The following is an 8,334-nucleotide window of genomic DNA, read 5'->3' as shown; positions in this document are numbered from 1 at the left end:
CCTACTTTTAGCTCCCTCCCTCTTTCAATGCCTTTTAGTCTTTTAGAGGCAGGTTGTGATGTGTTCCCCCTTTCTCCACCCTCAAATTTCCTGGAAGGGGAGACCCAAAGTCAGAATTTGTTCTGATTCAGCTCTGCATGCCTCTAGGACTTAATGCTTTGCACAGAGATGTTCAATTAATGGGCACGAATGCGTAAGGGTCTTTTCTTTTGGAAGTTTTTTGCATTCTGGTTAAAAGTATCTGTATTTAGGGGTGCCTGGGTGGCTCAGTGGGTTAAAGCCTCTGCCTTTGGCTTGGGTCATGGTCCCAGGGTTCTGGGATCGAGCCCCACATCGGGCTCTCTGTTCGGCGGGGAGCCTGCTTCCTCCTCTCTCTCTCTTTCTCTCTCTCTCTGCCTGCCTCTCTGCCTACTTGTGATCTCTGTCCATCAAATAAATAAATAAAATATTTTTTAAAAAGTACCTGTATTTATCTTCTCCAGTTTGTGGAACAAATTGCCACAAACAGTGGCTTGAAACAACAAAAATATGTTATCGTACAGTTCTGGAGATCATGACTTGGGTTTCACTGGGTTATACTCAAGGTATTGGCAGGGCTGTGATTCTTTTGAAAGTTCTAGAACAAATCTATTCTTGTTTGTTCGTTTGTTTATTTTGTTTCCATTTTTGTCTTTCCCAGCTTCTAGGGTCTGCCCTGTATTCCTTGGCTTGTGGCTCTCTTCCATCTTGAAAGTCAGCAGTGACTAGTCAAACTCTGCTCACATCCCATCACTCTGAGACTGACAGTTCTTCATCCCTTTTCTAACTTTTAAGGGGGTGCTGTGATTACATTGGGCCCATCTGGCTAACCCAGGATCATCTCCTATCTTGAGATCTGTTGATTAGCAACCTCAATACCACTTTGCTATGTAAGGTAACATAGTCACAGGCCACAGGGATTAGGATGGGGATACCTTTGGGGGACCGTGACTCTGTTTACTATGGTGCCGAGTGACTTTTTTTTCACCTAAGATTCTGCTTATTTAATCATCTACCCATGTACTTACTTATTTAGTGTTTATTGAGCTCTTACTATGTCCCATGTGCTTTGCTAGGTGCTGGGAAGTCAAAGGTGCACAGTACATAGTCAAAAGTTGGAGGCAGGAATGAGCAATTGATGCAGGTATGCAAAAAGGACTGGGGTACAGAGGAGGGGTATTAATCTCAGAGTGGATAAAGAGATGACACCTGACCTTTTCTTTTTTTTTATGATTTTATTTATTTATTTGAAAAAGAGAGAGAGGGAGAGACAGAGAGAGAGCACAGCAGGTAGGAGGGGCAGAGGGCAAGAAAGAGAGAGAATCAGACACCACACTGAGCTGAAAGCCCAGCATGGGACTTGATCCCAGGACCCAGAGATCATGACCTGAGCCGAAGGCAGATGCTTAACCGGCTGAGACACCCAGGCGCCCCGGTTTTCCTTTTTCTAGTGTGAATTTAATGCATTCATTTTCTACTTTTGTTGTCAGCCTTCCTAGGGTAAGCTTGTAGCCTTCTGTTGGCTTAGGCTGTTTTGAGGTCCTCAAAGATGACTTTGCAGCATCCTTTTCCCATATTAGGCCCAGGGCCTGGCCCTGAGTACCTCCATGCTTTCAGGCTCTTTCCCCCATCATCTGCATGAAGGCCCTAATTATGACAGCATCAGTGAATGCTGAATGCATTTGTAGAAAATGATCACTTGTCTCAGCAGATTTGTTGCTTCTTTGAAGGTAGTAGCAGAAGCAATTATGCAGCAGCTGTGGTATAGTGACAAAAGCACTGGTTTTAGTCAGAAAATCTGACTATGAATGTCAGCTCTGCCATTTAACAGGCATTTGGCTTTGGGAAAGTCACATAAATTCATTATGTCTCAATTCCATAATCTACAGGATGGAGAATGTTTCAGTCAGGCTATAATAGATGTAACCAAAAGTTTGGCAGTTTAACCCAACATAGGCTATGCCTTACTTGTCCTACAGTCCAACATGGCTGTTCCTGCTCAAGTGGCTCTTCCCCATACATCTTCTCCAACTATTCCTCCATTTTATGGCTTCCTGAACCTCCTCCACCCAGCAGTCACAGAGTTCTCCCCTTTTGGGCCAAAAGATAGGGAATGGAGAGAGAGTATTAAGTTTTGTGCAGTCTTATGGCCCAGGCCAGGAAATGACCACATCTGCTTTGCCCACATTCCACTGGGCAGAACCCAGTCACATGGCTGCATCCAATTAACAGCAGGGGAAGCTGGGAAATGTAGTCCAGCTGTGTGTCTAGTAGTAAAAGGAAATGGTTTGGTTTACCAAATACCTGGTCAACCTTTCTAACTCTACCACCATAACAATACAGTTGTTTCTAGAATCGAGTTAGATTAAGTAAGTGCTGGTGCTGAGAGCAGTACCACGTACAGGGTAAATATGGAATGCAGGTTTCATGCCCTGCAAAGGGTGCCTGGGAGAACAGATGCTTCAGGAAGGAAATGTAAATTGTGGGTTGTGAGAGCAGTCCTCCTTTGTGGTTTCTTTTAGAGTGTAGCAGGAAACAATATTCAGTAAGAAATAGTCCATTAGAATCAGTAAAAAAAAAAAAAAACCAACTTAAAAAAAACTTAAAGAAAATAGTCCATTAGCTCTGGCATCCTTAGGAAAGAGCTCTTTGTCTGACAGACAGAGTGATACTTCCCGGCTTCTGAGAGAAGCAGTGTCCCTAGCCATCCTCATTTGCCTTTGTTGCTTCTTTTCCAACTAATTGTCCCCCTCCCACCATTCCCAACTGACATACACTAATTCCTCTCATTAAGGATTATAATGGGGGCCAAATCAGGAGTGATAGGCGGAGAGGAGGATTAAATCAGGCAAGATAATTTAGAGGAATACATAAGGCAATATATGTCATCTAAAGGAGAATTAAATAGAATTTGGCCTGAAAGAAAGGTCCAGACTAATTCAAGCATGTGTGCAACTAAGTGTGCAAATCAATTGAACAGAGAGTAGAGAGAATGCTGATGTAAATGTTTTGTAATGAAGTAAGACTTTGTTGACTCCTTATGTTAGCGTCTTTATGCCTTTTCAATCCATTTCTCCTCCCCCATCTGGTGATGGAAACTTAATTAGGAATAGAAGAAATTCTACCTCCTTCCTTGCATTTTTCTAGAATAAGTTTTTTTTTTTGTTTGTTTAAGACATAATTAGAAGAGTATTCCTTCTCTCTTTCACCAGTTCAAGCCTACCTTGGAAAAAACAGCAAGAAGAAACTATTTACTGATGTGTGCTGCTTTTAGAGCCCTCCCAGGGGACAGATACATCTCCATTAAGTGTCCAGTTGTTGAGAGCTGCAGTAGGCTCAGTAATGAACTCTGCGATCTGCAGACTGGGAGATGGCTGGGAGGGGGCTCTAATGGCAGCTTGGAAAACAAGTCCCTCTATGAAGATGTCTAAGAAAGGGTCATTAGAAGAAAGCTGCTGAGCCATATGTGTGAGGACTGAGGGGCAAGCTACAGAGGGTGATGAATAGGGATCATTTGAAAGAAAAGACGCGACAGGTTCAAGGGAAATAATGATTGTGGCTCAGAACTCAGAGCTTTTATCCAGCTATGAGCTATTCTTGCTCTGCTTGGGGGAGGGAGGGCTGCAGGCTTCTTTTGCTCCAGAGAAGCATGAAAAGGAAGAAAGACCTGGTTTTAGGGTATAGGGGAGGACAAGAAGAGGGGAGGGAAGGGCTCAGCTCAAGAGGTAGAAAAAAGGTGGAAGAGGAGAGGTTGAAGGAGGAGCCCAACAGGAAGTGTGGAGAACCAAAATTCAGGATTCTAGTCCAAGAGCCCTCAGGGTCCCTATTTCAGAAAAAAGAGGAATGAGGACCAACGCATAGCAGTCTCACCATCAGAGTGGAGAAGAACTCCATGGTTGCCCTTCCTTTTAACTAGTTTTGGTTTTCTTTGTGGTGGGTTTCCTTATGAAAGGGGGTTGTAATGTGTAGTTTTAAAAACCTGGGTTTGAATTCTAGCCCTACTATTTGTTAGCCAGGTGACCTTGGGGAAGTTTGTTAACTTCTCTGAGTTTCAGGGAAGGGTGAAGGTTAAAAGAATAATGCATATTTATAACACAGCATTTGGTACAGAATTTGTTTATCAAAAGTTGACTAATACTGTAAGAAATGCGTAGTTTGGTCAAGGAAATGACTGGAAATTTGGGAAGGCATTCCAGACAGTGTGATAGAGTTGTTCTCATGCAAACAAAAAACTAAAAGCTGTTTTCATAGGATTTGCGCCCATTTGGAGACAGAAGATGTGGCTTCCAGTTACAGTGCCACCATTAACAAGCTGTGGGCCTTGCAGGCAGTGCCAGGAAGCTGTTCAGGACTCGGGTTCTCATTTTATTTTATTTTAATTTTATTTATTTTTAATTTTTTAAAAGATTTTATTTATTTATTTGAGAACAAAAGAAAGAGAGAAAGAACAAGTAGGAGGAGGAGCAGGGGGAGGAGCAGAAGGAGAGGAAGAAGCAGACTCCCCTACTGAGGGAGGAGCCTGATGCGGGACTCAATCCCAGGATCCTGGGATCATGACCTGAGCTCAAGGCAGATGCTTAATTGACTGAGCCACTCAGAGGACCCTCAGGTTCTCAGTTTAAAAATAGGGATACTACTAAGTGCTTGATCTGCCTCATAGGGGTCTCCTGGGGGTCTCTAAGGCAAACTGGAGCACCTCGTGCAAGGCATAAATCTGGGCAACCAGAGGGGTCACTAAAGGTGAGTAACTGGTACACTGAACAGGGTGGTGATCCCTGGACGAGGGAAGCTGGGATGATTAGGGAGAGAGAAGAGGAAGTGGGGAGGGAGGAGAGAGTAGAAGAGAAGGTGCTAAGAAGCTGACAGACAGTAGACAGAGGGACCAAGATTACCATTAGGCTGGTTAGAGGATCAGGGTTATAACCAGGAAGAACCAAATCCAGGTACAAGATTAAAGGTAGGACTTCTGTGAAAGACTGTTTTGTATTAGGAATGGAGGTACATGGGCTGAAAGCCATAGGGGTTGAAAGTGTAAAATAAAGATAATAAATTACATTATTGAGTTACTTATTATTTATTTGGCAAACCTTGAGTACCCGCTATGTGCCAGGCAAGGTTTTAGATGCTGGGGATACAGACATCAGTGAACAAAATAGATGAGAATCCCTGTCTTCATGGAACTGATGACCTAAGCAGGAAAATAGATGCATTTTTAAAAAGAAATATATTAACTGGGACAAGTGGATGTCCAGTTAGACCCTAACCTCGCATCATATGCAAACGTTAGTCAAAATGGATCAAGAACCAAAGTGCGAGAGCCAAAACTATAAACCCTTAGAAGAAAACATAGACAATGTTTGGGATCTTGGAAGTGGCATGGAGTCTTAGGTATAACACCAAAAACAGAAGCAACAACAAGATAGATTAATTTGAATTATCAAATTAAAAACTTTTGCTTCAAATTACACCATCAAGAAAGTGAAAAGAAAACTCATATATTTTTTGTAAGCTTGCTCTGAAAAAATAAAATCTATTCAATAATAAAAAAACTCACAAGAAGGGAGAAAATACTGCAAACCATATATCTGATTAGAGACTTGTATCTGGAATATATAAAGAATTCTTTAAAAGTGGACAAAGGATCTGAATAGACCTTTCTCCAAAGATGCTATGCAAAAGGCCAATATGCACATGAAAAGAGGCTCAACAGGAGGGAAATGCAAATCAAAACCTCAGTGAGATACCACTTCACACTCACTTGGATGGCTACAGTTAAAAAACAAACAAGAGCACTGGGTGTGGTACAAAAAACAATGAATACTGTTATGCTGAAAATAAATAAATAAATAAATAAATAAAAACAAAACCAAACAGACAAAAACCTTAGAAAATACCCACCGTTGGTGAGGATATAGCGAAATTTGAATACTCACTTCCTGCTGGTGCTGGTGGGAATATAAAGTGGGGCAGCCATTTTGGAAAATAGTTGGGGGATTCCTCACAAAGTTAAATACCTAGTTACCATGTGACCCAATGATTCCACTGCTAGGTTTATACCCTAAGGAAATGTTCACAGGGTATAAATGTTTATACCCTAAGAACATGTTCACAAAAAAAAATTGCGTAGGAATGTTCGTAGCATTATTCATAATAGCCAAAAGGTAGAAACAACCCAATTTTCCATCAGCTGGTGAATGGAAAAACAGAGTGTGATATATCCTTGTGATGGTATCCGATTTGGCCACTAAAAGGACTGGAGTCCTAACACAATCTGTGACATAGATGAACCTTGAATGCATTATGCTAAGGGAACGAAACCAGTCATTAAAGGCTGTGTATAATATGATTTCATTTATGGGAAATGTTTAGAACAAGCAAATATAAAGAAAGAAGGTGGGTTAGTGTTTGCTGTGAGCTGGTGGGAAGTGAAGGGGGACTTTGGGGAAGGCTTTGGAGGTGATAACTAAAGGGGTTTCTTAAACGAAAAATAGATTGTGGTGATGGTTTACACAACTCTGCACAGACCATAACCCAATGAATTGTACATTCTAAATGGGTGAATTGTATGGCATGTGAACTATATCTCAATACAGCTGTTCCAAAGAAACAAATGTATGTTGTGCCAGATGGTGATAAACTCTCTGAAGAATACATGGGATGTGGTCAGGAAAGGCCACATCTCTCTCCCAGAGAAAAATGAGGAAGGAGAAAGGAGGCTCTGCAAATATATCAGGGGAAGAATGTTCCAAGCTGGAGGAACAAATGCAAGACAGGAAGACACAGAGCTTGCCATGTCCCAAAACGGTGAAGAGCCCGTGTGGCTGAGGTTGAGTGAGGGAGAGGAGCTAAAGTCTCAGAGGTAGGCACTAGCACCTTTCAGATGACATAGATCCTACACACTGAGGTTGAGAGTTCAGATTTTATACTTGGTGTGAATGAGAACCTATTGAAGTCTTTAAAGCAAGCAAAAGACACCCATGGATTTACATTTTAAAATTACTCTGGCTGGGGGTAGAGATCAGTCTGCAGGCTGGTTGGGGGTGAGTAGAACCCCAGCTCTCTACGGGGATGAAAGGCCCTGGTTTGTTAATGTTTGTTAATTTCTCTGGTGTAAATGTTCCCATGGTGTCCCATTTTAAAATAGCACCAGTTTGACAACAGGCCGGAAAAATTCCTGAAAATACAGTAGTCAGCTCTGATGAGGCAGTTTGAGCTCCAGCACACCCCTGGCAGGAGGAGACCAATGGAGAGACTTCTAGAGCTGTAAAGTGGTGAGAAAGGGTAATCAGATTTGGAGCACATTTTTAAAGCTTCCTCCTCTTGTGAACAAGGGTAAGTGACATTCTTGTTAGGTCTCCTTTGATTCTGATAGAAGCTCAGGGCCACATTTAGCCCACAGAGGACATTTGTGCAGATTAGAAAAAGACACCCCTTTCTCTGTTCTTGGCAGCCACAGCAGGGTATGTGGTGTAGTGTGTAGAATGGAGGTTTGGCCTCAGCCGCTCTCATATCAGCTGCCCTGTGCAAGGCACAACCTTACAATTTATAACACAGCATCCCTTTGACAGTGTTGACAAAGATGCTGTTACATGACTACCCCCTCTTTCAAAGTCTTATTTATTTTGAGAGAGGGAGACAGAGAGAGAGAGAGAGAGAGAGAGAGCGCACAAGCAGACAGAGAGGCAGAGGGAGAGGGAGAAGCAGGTTCCCTACTGAGCAGGGAGCCTGACACCACTGGGCTTGGGGCTCAATCCCAGGCCTCAGGGATCATGATCTGAGCCAAAGGCAGATGCTTGCCTCACTGAGCAGTTAGACAGACACCCCATGACTCCCTTTTTATAGATGAGAAATTGGTAGTTCAAGTTAGTTAAGTAACTCCCCTAAAAGTGGAAGAGATGGGATTTGCACCTAGGGTCTTAAAGTCTGACATTTCAAAGTGAATCAGTACACCTGGGCTGTCATGTAGCCAGATTACAAGGGCAAGGAGGTAAAAGGGAGAGAAAAGAACAGAAAACCTAAGGTTGTAGATTTCTCTGGCAAAATTTTATCCCTGGAATTATAGCAACCCAAGGTAAAGAGAAAGGAATCACAGTTACTAAATTTCAACTTTATGTATAAAGTACTCAAGATATCTTAACATTAATTTGGAAAGAGGTGAGATTTTGGCTTCATTTTAAAAAGGAGAACAGAAAACACCGAGGCTCCGAGAGGTGAAGAAATATGCTTAGGATAACACAGTTGGTGAATGGCATCTGGGGCAATGGCTTGTGCTCTTTCCATATCCTCTTTCAGGAGTTTGAGCTCTACCAGCAAGCA

Source organism: Mustela nivalis (assembly GCF_964662115.1).
Source record: "Mustela nivalis genome assembly, chromosome: 7".
Classification (NCBI taxonomy): Eukaryota; Metazoa; Chordata; class Mammalia; order Carnivora; family Mustelidae; genus Mustela; species Mustela nivalis.
The sequence above is the reverse complement of the archived record's forward strand: the minus strand, read 5'-3'. Positions refer to the sequence as shown.